Source organism: Sander lucioperca, chromosome 23 (assembly GCF_008315115.2).
Source record: "Sander lucioperca isolate FBNREF2018 chromosome 23, SLUC_FBN_1.2, whole genome shotgun sequence".
Lineage (NCBI taxonomy): Eukaryota > Metazoa > Chordata > Actinopteri > Perciformes > Percidae > Sander > Sander lucioperca.
In genome coordinates, this window is record NC_050195.1 from 20,047,464 (window position 1) to 20,063,908 (window position 16,445).

A 16,445-nucleotide genomic window follows, 5' to 3' on the forward strand; every position below is an offset into this window, starting at 1 on the left:
AAATAAAGTTAACCATTCACAAGTGAGCTATATAAATCAGCTAGATACTTGGTTAAACATAATTTGCTCTTACCAGTGTATCGCCGTGTATATTTTGTCCACAGCAAATCCCCGCCCATCGGTCCCAAAACATCCCAGTTAGGTAGTAAATGCTGTAAACATATTCTTTGTAAATCTTTACAATCATTCCCTGAAAGAACCAAGCAGGCCTGCCTTGTTGCACAATCCAAATCTTCTTCAAAACTTGCAATTTCCAGCGTGTAGCTTGCTAGCTCGAAGATTGTTGACGTTTCCCGAAGAGAACTGAGGTAGACAGCGGCAACACACATCACAGGAAGATCCGGCAGCGCCGGCAATTATGCTGGAAATGAATCGATCCAGACTAGTTCAGCATGATATTTACTTACAGTGGGCCCAACAACTGTGCCATATCCATAGAAATTAAATTTTACTTTCTATGCTATTTATTTATTTATTTATTTATTTATATGGCTATATCACTGTAGTTTTTACTTTACCATGTTGTTGTAAATGAGACTTCAGGTGACTTGCAGATTAAAGAAGAGGATGACTGAGGAAGAGAAGAAGAATAGTGCGTCTGAGCTTTGGCAGTCATACTGTGACTTTACTATGACATCCATACCTTCCCTGCTGAGGCATACATATGACTGTATACCTTTACTCAACGTACACCTCAGCTGTGATATGTGCAATGAGAGGTGACAGCCTTGCACAGCTCTCTGCTCCTCTCCACTCTTAGAAAGCACAGCGCTGATCATTCACAGAAGCAAAGGTCAACAGACATATGACGAGTCAGAGATCTGTGGCAGTTTGTAGAGAGAAACAGCGGCAGGCTCCATCAACACAGACAGATTTAACCCTTGGTGACAGAGCGGAGACGGACAGGATGTACTCCGAGAGGGCGCAAGGAGGGTCGACGCAGAATAATGGCAAAGGTAAACTTCGGCAGGCAGATGTCATCTGAAATGAGTGACATGTAAAGAGCCAAAGTGACTGAGTGAGGGGCCAGTGGTGACAGGGTAAATAATGCCAACACAGGTAATGCTGGGAGACAGGGAGGTGTTGCGACAGAGCAAAGTACACACTCAGCAGTCACGAGTAGAGGGTTAGATGGAGTGGTTTTAAAATGCATTAGATACACTATCGGGGGGTGAGGTGGGGGCGGTGACATGTCTTGCATCTTGAAAACCTAGCAGGGGGTCATATCCTTACTCAAACACACACAATATTAGAGTAATGCAGTTTCTACACAACTGATGAGTTTGGGTACACAAAGATTTTAGAAAAATGACCTTCCTTAAAAACCAGGTACTTGATCGTCACGGTCTATTAACAGATGTTAAAAGGAGCAAACAATGCTAACTCAGGTTCACTGTCTCTCAACACACTGACTAAAACATACTTCTCACTAGAGCTGAAACAATGAATTAAACGACAAAAGATTAATCTGCAACTTTATTGATAATCAATTAATCGTTTAAGTGATTGTCTAAGCAAATAATTCTCTGGCTCCAATTTCTTAAATCTGAATATTTGCCTTCAATGAGTAAAGTTATTATCTTCAGGTTTTGGACTTTGGTTGTTCAGACAAAACAAGACATTTGAAGACTTGGACTCTGGGGAATTGTGAAGGACATTTCACAGACTAAATTAATTGAAAAAGGAATTAGCAGATTAATTGATAATGTTAAAAAATGTTAAAAAATGTAAAAAAATAACTGTTGCAGTCCTTTTATGTGTATCTAAAAAAAATGTTTAATTAAATATTTGGTGAGCTTTTACTGTTGTCTTTTCATTTTCAACCAATGCAATTTACTCCAATTTATCCTGCAAAACCTTGCAACAAGGACCCTTTTTTTTTTTTTTTTTTTTTTAAAATAGCATGGAAATTAGCATCAGCCACCAGCTGGTACTATGCAAGAAGCTGCTAGATTTGCTTCACTCACCAGCCAAAAAAAACAATGGTAATCTATTGAGTGGCTGGTAGATTTTAGAATCCACCAGCCACAGTGGCAGGTGGACAAAAAAAGTTAATTTCTAACCCTGCTCTGTACATCTGTTTTTTTGTTTTGTTTTATTTACTTTGAAAGCCGCCCTAACAACTGTTAGTCACTCAGTCGACCCAGTGACCACCTGCAAAGACCCACCTGCCTTGTCCTGCCTCGTCTTACCCTCCACTAATGTGACCTGAATGTCCGACTGTGCCAGCCTCGGCACCTTGCTGGCTGTCAGAAAGCAGCACCTGATCCAGCCTCAGAAGGGATGAGAGCTGTCACTGACCTCACCCTGCTGGAAGATGTGGGCACTGCCCATCATCGCCGGGCCTCTTCTGGTCCTCTACTGCCACCTTTCCGCCGCTCACAGACTGAGGACGAGCGACTGACTGGCTGGCTGGCTGGCAGAGCTGCCAGGGCTTTGCAGTTCTTCAGTGCTGGCACTGGCAGCCTTGTAGGCCCGGCACTGCTCACTTATGCCATTTAAAATGAGGTTGTTTTAAGGACGGGGATTTGCGTGGCTGCATTTCAAAGTCCACCAGAGAATCTTCAAGAGTACCAGAAAAAGAGCTGATTACATTTTTACATTTTACAGCTTTTTAAATCTACTCTTCCACTCAGATTTCAGGCTGAGAATCATTATATAAACACACAAACTTATAAACCAGCAATCATTTTGCAGCTTATATGGACTTCTTATGACGACAATGCTCCCTTTAAAGATAACTTCAAAAAACGTGACTAACTGGTTGCTTAGTGATAGCATAGTAAGAGAGAAGGGAGAGTATGAAGTGCTGGCTAAGAGAACACAGATACTGTATTAAAGAGAGAGACTGAAGAATCGAAGCCACCCCCTCCCTCAGTGGCTGTAGTAGTACCCAGTAGTGCTGGCATGTCCAGGACACCACAGAGAGCCCGACGACAGCCTTGTTGTTGTTTTGAACCCCCCCACTGAGCCATCGCGTGTTCGCAGCAAGGGAGGGAGGGGGGCTTCTAAGGCCAGGGGCAGAATCTGACAAGCAGGAGCCCGCGCAGCTCTCCTATTGGCTGAGCTGATCTACCCAACAGCTCACTGTATCCATGGAGTCAAAAAAAATTTGGTGCCATTGAAAACATTGCAGCAGCCAATCAGAGGCGAGCTCCCGGTGAGGAGCGAGTACAGTAGTAGTAGGACTTGAAAGCACATGAATACATTAATACAGATGAGGTAATGCGCCAAAAACAGCAGATTAGCTGGGAGTGAAGTCAACTGGAGATGATGGAGAAATATTTAATTCCACTACTGAGCACTTAGTGATTTAATGTGATTGATTGTTTTCTGTGCAGCTCAGCAAATTCACATTATACATTTTTTAAACTGAAAAGAATAATGCAAAATGTAATCATATAAACAAATTACATTTTAATTAACGCTGAATGTGATAATATATTTTGTCACTTTGCAATAACATAAAATAAAATAAAATCTAACAATATTGGATTTATACTAGCAAAAAAAAAAACATCCCAAATATTTGCAGATTGCAGATGGTGCTAAGAGTTTGAGGTTTATTTTGCTAAAGACCAAAACAGTGCCACGCCCATGCAGCAGCCTGACCTCTGGATGGCACTGCTTTTTCACGTCTCCCAGCTCTATGCCTCCCCTTTATTAACACACCGAGAAGCAGGGCACAGCTGAAACCGAGCACTGCGGCAACGTCCTACAAGAACAGCTCGGGGGCTGATGGCTGGCTAATGTAAGGGAGAGATAGTGCTGACATTCCACTACTCGGCTGCAGCATGAGAGTCCACGTGCCCTGCTGCTTTACTATGGAAGAAAAACAACGCCCTCCCCAACTGGGCGCAGACACAGCGCGGAGTGTCACGTGGGCTCCGCCATGGAGAGGCTGAGAGCTTCCCTGGCCCTGGGGTGTTGGGGGGGGGGGGATGGGGAGAGGCAGCAGGGTGTATGTGTGTTTATGTCTGGGATTATGTAGGTCTAAAAAAAGTAAAATGTATATCTCATGTATGTCTATATATGCTATTTAAATTAAAAATAATAGTAATGTAGGTGTGTGCTGAATATTATTGCGTGTGTGGAAGGGGAGGGATTGTGAAGCGTCACACTGCAGCAGAGGCAGGCAGAGCTAGGCAGCTTTAAACTTGACCTAGATTCCCCGGGTGACACGCCACATCGCATTAGCCCACTCGGCCAGACCTGGACCCGCCGGAGCTCCCTGACACTGGCCCGAGTCGACAGGCAGAAAATGGGGGAGCACTTCCCAAATGGGGCTGGCATGCGCCCCACCCCTCCTGCTCCTCCTCCCACCTTCCCCCCCACTCGACTTCTCTTCACCCCAGACCATCTCCTGCCAATCCTATCCAGCGGACTAAAAATGGCTTAGGGGGCACTTGGCGATGAGGAAAGAAGGGGGGTCTGCCATTTGTTTGTTTTTGGGGGTGAACTTGATTACCTCGTAGCCACGCCTCTGTATTGTTGCAAACATCAGCTAATGCCCCCCTCACCCAGATTCTGGCAAATCAAAACAAACCTCACAGGATGACTAAATCATTACAACTGATGGCAATACATGAGGTGACATGTACTCATCTTACTCATGTAACCACACAGGCAGCTAAAAATATTCCTTCCCTAAAAACAACTTCTGCATCAAATCACTGCAGCCACGATGAACCCAATCACCACGAATGGAAATGAACACATGAAACCGGCAGTTTGTCCAGAGAAGCAGATCAGAGGATGAAAGTGGGAGCACCTCTTCCTCGGCTTAGCCCCTCTCTTTGGACGGCACCTGATGAAAGTTGGAAACCATGGCAACAGGCACATACACAAGAGTCAGCTAAAATGCTGGCTCCATTGAAATCGAGCTCTATGAAGTGGCTCTTAGCACCGCTCTTCTGTCACAGCAATACAACACTTGATACCATCAAAACACACAGACGGCGACATCCCGGACTGATGATAATTTCTGACCAATGCATTAACTGAAAAAAAGCAGCAAAGTAGACTTCTACACCAACAACACAGGGGCATGGTATGATGGTGTGTCCATGGTAGGGCTGGGCGATATGGAGAAAATCAAATATCACGATATTTTTGACCAAACGCCTCAATGTCGATATTGCAACGATATTGTAAGGTTGACAATTGGTGCTTTCACAAAATATATTCCACATTTAGATTTTAGATAAATAACCATCATAATGTGGATATAATGATTAAGTGGTTAAAGGCAAATAATAGAACAGCTAGAACAGTCTGGTAAATTCAAAAAATGACACCACTTTACTGTAATGCAGCCTTTGAAACCAGGAAAAGACTAAATTTACCATGTAACGATATTACAATTCTTCAAAATCGACGGTCTCGATATAATATTGAAATATTGCCCAGCCCTAGTCCATGGTGTGTGTGTGTGTGTGTGAACTCTACCCCAAATCTACCACTTTGATTTTCTGCTCCATCCGCTCAACATCTGCATCAGAAAGATGCCCTCCCCACCCTGCCCTTGAGAGTCCTCTGAACTCGTTCCTAGGATGTGTTTGGAAATCATTAAGGGGGCATATTGACTCACTGTCGTCGGTTCAACCTCCCTAAGGGCAGCTGCCTCCTAAACCCATTCAAACACAGATCTCCCATTCCTCTGCTAAAACAGCCCCTAAAACCGTCATTACTCGATTGACCTTCTGACTGACTCACCGACGTCACTGCATCCTTAAATCTCACTCTAAATGTTGAGAGAGTGAAATTTAAGGATGAGTATTTAGGGGGCACAATGCCTTACATAATTGGTTGTTGAGCCAATTTAAAGATTTAAATTGAAGAAATACAGTGGAGCTTCACCTTAAATATTTTTTCCCTGCACAGTATTGCCCTAACAGGATTTTTGGGTGGGGCACAGAGGAGGATTAGGGATGGTTGATGAGTGTCAGATTAAAGAGTACCACAATATTCTTTCAGTAAGAGAGGAGTGCCATCTGGAGGATGCAAACAGTTATGCACACAAGGTGTGAATGGTGGGGAAGACCACTCCCAAATCATTTTGCCATCATATGCCCGTTTCAGGATTTCTTCTGCTAAAATGTACAAAAAGTGATAGTGGTTAGAGTGAAATGTCTTTGTAGAGAACCATCACTTACCGCAGAACTTTGCAGAAAAAAGTAGCAAAGAACATTCATTTCTAACTCAAAGCAACGCGTCAGTTTCTAGGGATGGGAAGCCTCATGTAAGAGCACCATCCAGTGTTCACATGCAGCCATTTCAGGGTAAAACACATGAAAATAAAATGACATTTCTGCAGACTAAATGGTAATGCCATGTTTCATACTAATCTGCCAGACATTAAGGCTTTCCAACATGTAAGTCTGCAGAGGAATGACAGCAGCCTGACGTGCTCCTTAAGGGAACCTGGGCAGGAAGTTATGCAGTATCAGCCCTCCAGTGGCATAAATAATAGATAACCGAGAAGAAGCTGGAAGCTTTTAGCTGATATAACAAGCCACTCTACGTATTACACCCACTTAGACATATCATCTCAAATTACCTGTTCAGCGGGTGAGGTCCAGAGGGGCCAGAGCGTCTTCTATATGCTGAGTTAAGAGTGGAGCAACTGATATTTCCACACTATTTTAGCATGCCCAGGGTTTTCCCTACCATTATAAAGCTTAGGCACAGCACCCAAGCAGTTTTGGGAACCACCTAAGCCAAAGGAATGCAACCAATTTTTCTCAGATCTAATGGTTGTAGTTGGTCCCCTGTTGACTTCTTTAGCAAGTTTTGTCTTTGAGTCCTGCAGTGTTATTTATTCATTAAGTGCTCTACTTTTCTAACGTTTTAGACACCGATATGGTAATAATAATGGTCAAAATGATGTGAAATTGCATATTTATTTTATTGAAAAACATAACATTTTTGTGAAGAAGAACCCTTAAATCCCCCACCAAATAAGTCCAAAATCTTTCACAAACCTAGGAAAAACACTGGTATATAAAATAGGTATAACAGTACTAGGCTTCACCACCTGGGAGCAGTATTAACCCAGTTATGATCACAGCAACAGGAGAGCAGAGAAAAGCTTCACCTCAGGCTACTACACCACACCTCCCCCTGGCTTAGCGAGGCTAATCCATCCTGTATGTATTCACACAAAACTCAGCCTGCTGCATTAGCTCAGCTCCATTCTCCATTTATAATGCAACACGTCTACTTCTCCCATGTACTGCCACAGGGTTGTGTGCTGCGTGCTAACTGAAATAGCTTGCCATTTAGGCTATTTTAGTGAATGGATTTGAATCTTAATAGGGTACCTCGGCAGCTTGGCATTAGCCTATACTCACACAAACACAGACCTCTCACGGGGATACACTGACTTAGTAATCCTATATACGAACCACCTGAGGATTAGCTGTCAAAACGGCCCAGCATTCCAGCACCAGAGCTTAGCCAATCGAATGATAGCTGTGTGTCATGGTAACAATCTCCAAGGAGACAGAGAAAAATACAACAGGGATGTGCAGACATGCAAGCAGGGGAGAAATTATGCAAGGTGAAAAAAAAGACAACCTGAGAGCAAAAAAGAAGAAAAAAAATCTTTTTGCTGTGAGCAGGAAAAAAAATAAAAACGTGCAGTAAAACTCCACATTGCCAAAATATACTGGTCTAAAATGAGACTAAAACCACTAAACGTCAACGCCACAAAGTAACCAACTATTACAAAAAACATGTAAAATGTACTTGAACAAGACGTGGTGAGTCTCGTGTCAGAGCTGCCAGTTTGTCGTGTGAGCAGTGACCCTGTGCCCTGTAGTTACATAAACACTCTGGCCTTGAGGGGGGACAGGAAGCTGGGAGCACCTACATTACTCCTTTTTATGGCCCACAATGCACTTCATTTCCTGAGCAAGCATTACACATACACCCACAACACATTAGGACTAATAATAGGTATACCACAGGCGTTCTTACATAATGACATGTCTACTTTGTATCGGTGCACCAAAGCTACTCTTACAGTTCTGAAACTGAATTTTTGATTATGTGTAAACCTCAGATAAGGTGATGATTGCCAATAAAGTTGTAATTTTAATAACATGGGCGATTACATGAAGAATTTATCTGTGCTTCTCAACCTAAAGCTAGAGGCTTCTAAAAGATTGTCAGAAAAGAGAAACGGTCCTCAAGCTGATTTGTACAGGTTTGATGGTTTTTGAAAGTGCTCATATTATGCTCATTTTCATTCATAATTGTTCATAATTGTATTTAGAGGTTGTACCAGAATAGGTTTATGTGGTTTAATTTTCAGATACCATATATTTGTTGTACTGTACATGCAGTACAGTACATGCAGCTCCTCTTTTCACCCTGTGTGTTGAGCTCTCCGTTTTAGCTACAGAGTGAGACATCGCACTTCTGTACCATCTTTGTTGGGAATCGGACATGTGCAGTAAGTACTGCTAGCTTGTCAGTTGCAGAGTATGAGGGAGTGCCATGCTAGCAGCTAGGCGAGCATTATAACGTGTGTTACAAAGTGACCATGTTTGTCTCTGAAGTAAAGGCTGGACTACAATAGAGCTGTTTGGAGCAGTTTGTGAACAGTGTTTTCTGTTGGAGATGGTCCCTTTGGGGTGGACTTTGGGCTTTTTTACTTTGTAAACCTATAACGTGCACAAAAAGATATAGGACACAATAAAGGTAAGGGGAAAAGCCAAAAAGCATAATAAGAGCACTTTAAGTAATGGTGCAGTTTCCATTCATTATTTTAGAGTGTATGAGTTTAAGAGGAGGAGGGGCAGTTCTGGCAAGGTTTGACTCTACGCCAGATGGGGCACGATATCCATAGAGAGCAATGTAATGTTAAGTTCAAATTGAAGCCAACAGTGTCCTAGTTACACCCCCCCCCCCCCCTCCCCTAAAAAGATGTGACCTGTATCTCTCATTTAGTGACCTCTGGATCTATCAGGTACAAAATAAGAGTGTTAGTCATGCAACATGCAACTTGTATTTGGATATTTCCACCAACAGTTATTTGATTTTTCCTCCTACCTATACTGAGACCACATTTGCATGATTACACCACCAGTGGAAAGAAAGCAAGGTAACTGACTCAAACTGCCATTTAGAGAAATGCCTCTATTCATTCAAAGCCCTTCAGTACGCACTATGACCCAAATTAGTTTGAAACAATGGGAGAGATGCAGGCGCACAAAAAAGCTTGACGTGGAGTATTTTGTTATTCTCAACAACCTGCTTTTCTAAACATTGCCTTCAATTCAAATTAGGATCAGATACCAGTTATGTCCTTGAATACTGTAGGTATAAATAGACATGTGAACAAATAGAAACAGATATGCAGATGGTAATCTGGAGTGGAGAATGAAAGCCTACAGTTACAATATGAAAATAGTCTAACGGTCAAACTTTGCATCAATTAATATAATGCAGACATGCAGCTGATGGACTTGGAACAAAGGATATGTTCACAATTTCTTTAAGTCTATCTTTAAACAATACTTACATGCCCATGTCTACATTTTCAAAAGTTGTTAGCCGTGGTGATTTCTCCGGATCATACTGAAGAGTCCAATAACTAAATGTACATATAAAGATGTGAGTATTGCTTTAAGACACGTTTTAACTAATCTAGAGTTGAAGGAATTAGTCAATTAGCAGCAGAAAATGAAAACGATTATAATATATAATCCTTCAGTCATTAGCTAGTTGTAGCTTCTCAGTTGTAAGGATTTAAGTTTTTTCTTTGTCCCATTTTCACCATTGTTTGACATTAAATACGCCAAATAATTTAACGATTAACTAAGATTTGAAAAATGAAAATGATCGTTAGTTGCAGCCCTAAACCAATCCTTTCAAAATAAGCCCCAATCTTGAAAGTGTGACTTGGTACGAGGACTTACCAGCAGTGGAACTGTGAGGCAGTCAGTCAGGAGCAGGGAGGCCCGGCCTGGCAGGTGGCCTCGGGTCACAGTCCTCCACCAGAGGTCAGCCTCTGAAACACATCAAACTCAACGCTCAACAAATGTATAACAATCCAGGGTATGACAAAAGGCGATTTCATGGTCTATTACAAACATTGACGGCTAGAGACAAACAGTGGCATCGTTATGCAAAATGAAGCCTTCTGCAGATAAAATGTTTTCTTAAAACACACAAAATTACTGCAAAATCACTGAAAACTTAAATTTCTTTTCATTTGTGTAAAGTACATGAAAGACTTTTCATATTTTCTGCATTATCACTGGAACAAATTACACTTGGACAACACATCTGGTGCACTCTTCACACATACTGGTCACACCTCTTAACACAACACAGCAAAACACAAAAAGGGAACATTAGCAGAATGACTGCAGATATCATGTTAAGTATGCAATGACAGGGGTGTCTTATGTCCTACCTTCCTTGTAGACCATGGGCTAATTGTAGTTTTTTTTTTTTTTATAAAACATGGAACAAAAAGACGCAGAAAAAACACACCACTTCCTATTGTGTAACACTTCCTCTGATTCACTTCTACAAGGCACCCTGCTACCTCCTGCAAGAACTCTACAACACAATTGATTCAATCCAGCTCACGTTTAGGTCTTTTCATTCAGTGAAAGCTTAAGATTTTTAAAAGTTAAATCAAAAGTGATCAAAAACATTTTAGCTATAAAACGCATCTAGTTTCCGGCCAAAGTAAGAGTCTCCTCGGTTTAAGATTCAACAGTCTCTGTAAGTCACAAGCTCGTTTCACAAATTGTTCACAAGCCCTGAATGAGAGTACAAGCTCAGTAGGCTGTAAGACCATTAGGACCAAGGCACTTCTCTCTTCGCCAGCCTGCATACAAATGCATGGCAATAGCGCCGGTGTTGGTCATGCATGAATGTGATCAGACTTCAAACCCTGAAGCTTCAAACCCACAAGAACGCCGAGAGCTGTGGGAGACGGTTGTGGACGAAGAAATGATCAAACAAGACACTGTGAAAAGAGGGCACTACCAAAGTACACTACATTCTGAAATCATAGACATTTTTCTTTCTTCTTATCTCTCGTTCTGACAGAGGATTTTCTTCATGCAAACTGACCACAACTTGCTGCTAATCCATTACAGCTGACATGTCACAGAGGACATTCTGGGTGACATCTGTGGCAGGGTGTCATGGGAGTCAGCTATGCATCATGCCTACAGCCGGGGGCACAACATGCGGCCAAATTATCCCTTGAATGAGCACATTAGGTTATAGGGGTTACAGTACTGTGGAGCAGTACATTAGTATTTCAGGAAACGATGGACTTGGTATGTGTGTGTGTGTGTGTGTGTGTGTGTGTGTGTGTGTGTGTGTGTGTGTGTGTGTGTGTGTGTATGTATATATATATATATATATATATATATATATATATATATAGCTGCTCATAAGTATTCATACCCATGGTCAAGTTGACTATAGTGCTGCTCATAAGTATTCATACCCATGGTCAAGTTGACTAAAAAGAGGAATAAAAAAAATCATCTTCATTAAAATAGCCCTACATCATCACATACCTTTCACCATACCTAGAGACTGGCATGGTTTTATTTCAGTTAGCCTAATAGCTGGTTTGATTTGCATGGATATGGATCTTATCTCAGTTAGCTATTAGGCTAACTGAAATAAAACCATGCCAATCTCTAGGTATGGTGAAGGGTATGTGATGATGTGGGGCTATTTTAATTCCAAAGGCCAAGGGAACTTTATCAGGATGCATAGTATCCTGGATCCCTGAAATAACTGGCCTTTAAAAATAAAAATCTGCCTTCCTCTATGGGAATTTAACAAAAGGGTATGTATAATTATGGCCCCTGTATTTAAAGGAAGAACATTTATTTATTTACAATACATTATTCATTCACAAAACAAATTGGTGTCCTTAAAAGGTCAGATTTTTCCTAATTTTTTTAATTAAGGCTCAAGATCAATTTCCAAAAGATGATTTTTTTATTCCTTTTTTTAGTCAACTTTAGCATGGGTATGAATACTTATGAGCAGCACTGTGTGTGTGTGTGTGTGTGTGTGTGTGTGTGTGTGTGTGTGTGTGTGTGTGTGTGTGTGTGTGTGTGTGTGTATGTATATATATATATATATCAAACCATTATTATGCTTTCAGGTTTGTGTCTTTTCCGTATATAGGAATACTGTCATTCACCTCAGTGCATCATATGGAAAAGACCCATATGATGAGATCATACTGAAGTGGCACTGTGTACGTGTGTCCCTTCAAGCTACAATTAGATCCAAGGAAACAACTACTGCCCAGTTAACCAGTGTCACTGTGGGGGGTTCAGTGTTTTGTGTTTCGATCACCTCGGAGGCATTCACTCGTCACATGATGAGTTCTTTATCTTAACAAAAACTTGAAAGAAGTCATCCATACGGTATATTTAATAAGGACCAAGTGAGGGAAGGAGAGGAGTAATAAGTTGAGAGATATCTGAAATGTAATACCCTTAAAATCACACAACAAAACTTGAGTAAAATCTACACAGCATGCTCGTGTTTGCCAACACAACTGGTCTGATATTGCTTTATTCCCACAGGCACAGAGGCAATAAAACAAACGCTGCTCAGTGGAGTTTTCTCTGAACTAAAAGCTCACTTCCGACTGTTTCAAAGACTTATTTCCTTGTTTTGATTTGTCATTTCCAGAGACTTGTAAAGTAGCTACATACCAGAACTGGATTTTAAAGTTTTTTTGTACAAGAACTGTCATATGAGGCTGCAACATCTCAGAGTGGCAAAGACCCATTTGAATCTGCTCTAACATCTCCAGTTTGCAGCAGCAATAAGTCAACATACCAAGTACTAGGGGTGCACGATTCAGAAAATGTCACAATTCGATATTGATTTTCAGGCTCTAGATTCAAAAACGATTCTCGATTAAAAAAAATGATTCACAGTATGTAAATGTAGTTACTTTTTTTTTTTACTTTTAATTAAAAAATATGAATTGATTTTTGGAATTCTATGAATCGATTTTGAATCGTAGGGATTGAGTCGCGATTCGAATGTGAATAGATTTTTTTGCACACCCCTACCAAATACATTCGTTTTGTTTAATTGACTCCACCACAATAGGGGGTTTGGTTTTAATCGACTTCATCGCATGAAGGGGTCGATATGTGGCCAACATGTGTCGGCCTGCTGTAAACTGTGTGCTACACACATGTGCTAAATCTGACTATAGAGCGGGCCACTGAGGTAATCAATAGGATCTATACTGTATATGGTGCATGTCCATTTGACACACACACACACACACACACACACACACACACACACACACACACAGTTAAGTTCAGCACACCATTAGGGCTGCACAACATGAACATATTATTTTCAGTTACTCAGAAATATTTCAATTATAATTAAGATGTTGCTTCAATTTTCTGTAAATGTTATTTTGTTGAATGAGGTGCATTTTAATTTATGGACCAGAAACTGGACCTAGAACCAGCATAACATATTTAATATTCCATTTAAACATCTGTAAATGTGATATTGCTTTAGTTGTGTACTAAAGATCGATGTAATTTTAAAGCTTTGATAGTACATGATGTGTCTTGTTCTCGATGTAGGCTACACAGTAGGGAAGTTTATGACCTACCACTTGATATTAGAAAAAAAGGACTTATTTTAAGCGTCACCAAACTGAAGCGAGTGACAATCAGATATAAATCAGTCCTTGCTGTGTTTCAACACCACTGAGTAAAACTTCCATTAAAACTAAAGTTGCCATGACAATTTATATTCCCCTGTCCCTACTGGTGAGTGAGAGCTGAGGGCAGAGGAGGGAAATCGACGGAGTAACTAAAGCCCACGGAGCACGGCCGAGCCTCTGCGGAACATCATTTCATTAAGAAAAAACTCCACGGATCAGTTAAATGAACTGGAGATCATCCAACTGAAATGTCAGAACAAATGACCTGTTGAGGGCTCAAGCATCTCAGCTGGATTAAAAAATGGTTTACATGATTAAAATGCAAATATCTAATAATCCAATTTGGATATCAATATTTAAAATAAACACTGATAGCTTCCCAGTTTCTTCTGAAAAATAAAACCCCTGAATAATGAGCCCTATATACAATGTTAAGTGGGTATTAGTGGGTAAGTTCTTCTCAATTGGTCCAGGTTTCTACAGCTTTGACTATAGCGAACATAATGGAACAAAATGCATCACTATGATAAATAGAATACATGGAACAACATACTGTAAAGTAGGCCAGGTTTATTTGACAGTTTAAACACCATGTGAGGATGGAGGCTTGGTGCGGGGGCAGCACGGCAACAGTTTCATGCAAAAGCTGAATTTCTAGCATGCTGATCTGCCATCTGTGGGAACACTCCTGCTCTGTGTCCACTGACATGTAGGCAGCCACATGAGATCTGCCTGGTTTTACATACGATAATCTTTTAACTGCTGTCAAAGGATAAAATCTCTATCTTTTCTGTAGATTTTAGCCTGGGTTTTTTTCTGTGCATGTGTGGAAGGTGTGGGGGTAGGGCCACACAAAGTGACAGCATTTTTTTCCTTTTGAGTGGGTTATTCATAGCTTTATATTGAACTTTTCTATGCAAAGTCCACTTTGCTTTAGTACCATTCACTCTGAAGATTTTGCTGCTGCATATGGAGAGCAACAAATGAAAGCATCCTGTGGGAGGCCTTTGGATGAACTAACTGCAGGAGAGAGAGGGAAAAAAAAAAAAAAAAAAAAAAAGATATTCTCTCTTCTTATTATGTGTGCATGCTTAGGGCTTCAGATAAGCCAACAACAGAAGACGGAAGTGAGAAAGTTGAGAGGAATGCTCAAGTCTACCAGCACAGCCGGCGCTGCAGATCAGAAACTGGCACACATACGGAGTCATACACATCAGAGACACAGATCAAAAGTACATTACTCGCCACCGCCAAAAGGCTGCAAACACAAACCAACCACAGCTACGACCTCCACTGCTCCAGACCATCTTTCTCTGCTCATTTAACAGCAAAACGATTTTGCTGTTAAATGAGCAGAGAAAGATGGTCTGGAGCAGTGGAGGTCGTAGCTGTGGTCCCTCTCAACAAACTATTAAATAAATCTGTTTGTGGACTGAACAGCAGGGACTCATAACGTCAAAAAAACAGGTACATTTATACAGGACATTTGTGATATCCTCTCCCTAACAATTCAGCCATGCGCAGAAACATGCAGGTCTACTTGAAAAGGGGGGCATAGTCAGCCTTTCCTACCGAGTGACTCATGCATGTCATCATTTCAACTATGATCTCCTAGGACAAGAGCAGACATGCAATTGCAATGGAAGAGGGAGTGTGTGTACTCAAAAGGCAAATGAGATTAGTCTTATAGCACAGAGAAGTCCATGACAAACTCTGATTTGTGTTTTAATTGTCAAATGGCACAATTTCCACAGCATTAAACAAAGTACTGCAATCAAGTGCCTTTAAAACAATATTTGTTTAAACAACAATAAAAAAAGCATTTTTGAAATGAAACAATGCTCACCAACTCTCCAGCATTAAGCCAGGTCATGATAATGGTGTTAGAGCAGAACACTGAACGCGCCAAATCACCGGGAGGAAGTTAATCCAAATAACTGAGCAAACAGCATTATGCCACAGAAAGGGATCAATACAGCTCTATTCTGCATACAGCTAAAAGACAGCAGCACCTGACCTAGCATGCTTCCTGTAGTGTGTTAGGAATACAGCAAGGGGTGGACACAATAACGTGAACACTAACAGTATGATACAAACAGATTTCTAAAATCTGGAAATATAGTTGCTGTGGGGACTGTGTCAGAGAGGTGTTGGTTTAAGTCTGTGGTTGTATTCTTAAGCTGCTCTGGATTGCATTATTACATTGCACAAGTGCTCATGTTATTGTGTCCTCCCACCATAGATCACAAAACAAAAACAACCCACATGAGCACTAAATAAAAAGAGGAGCTTAAATCAAATCTGGTGAATCAGGACAAAAGGTGTCATGCAGATGATAGTAGGAAAAGTATTAAAAGTTGTTCAATCACAGTAGTAAATAAACACATCTTGGCTGCCTGAAATATAACAATACTGTATAGTGGTGCAACGATGAATCGATTAGTTGTCAACTATTAAATTAATCTCCAACTATTTTGATAATCAATTAATCGTTTGAGTCATTTTTTATTAAAAAAAATAAGATTTCTCTGATTCCAGCTTGTTAAATGTGAATATCTTCTAGTCTCTTCTCTCCTTTGTGACAGTAAACTGGACAAAACTTAGGCTCCTCTTAGGCTTTGGGAAACACTGATCCACATTTTTCACCATGTTCAAACTTTTTATAGTTCAAACAACTAATCGATTAATCGAGAAAATAATCGACAGATTAATCGACTATGAAAATAAACGTTAGTTG

The 16,445-nt window shown here is 40.8% G+C and overlaps 1 protein-coding gene across 1 annotated transcript in view; it reads right to left on the reverse strand.

Annotated features, from left to right (window-relative positions):
* Positions 1-16,445, reverse strand: part of fam49bb (family with sequence similarity 49 member Bb) — a 37,388-nt gene that overhangs the window by 18,008 nt on the left and 2,935 nt on the right. Inside the window, exon 2 of the mRNA XM_031292929.2 lies at positions 9,927-10,018. The gene's annotated coding sequence lies outside the window, so the exon portion shown is untranslated. The remainder of the gene's footprint in view (positions 1-9,926; positions 10,019-16,445) is intronic.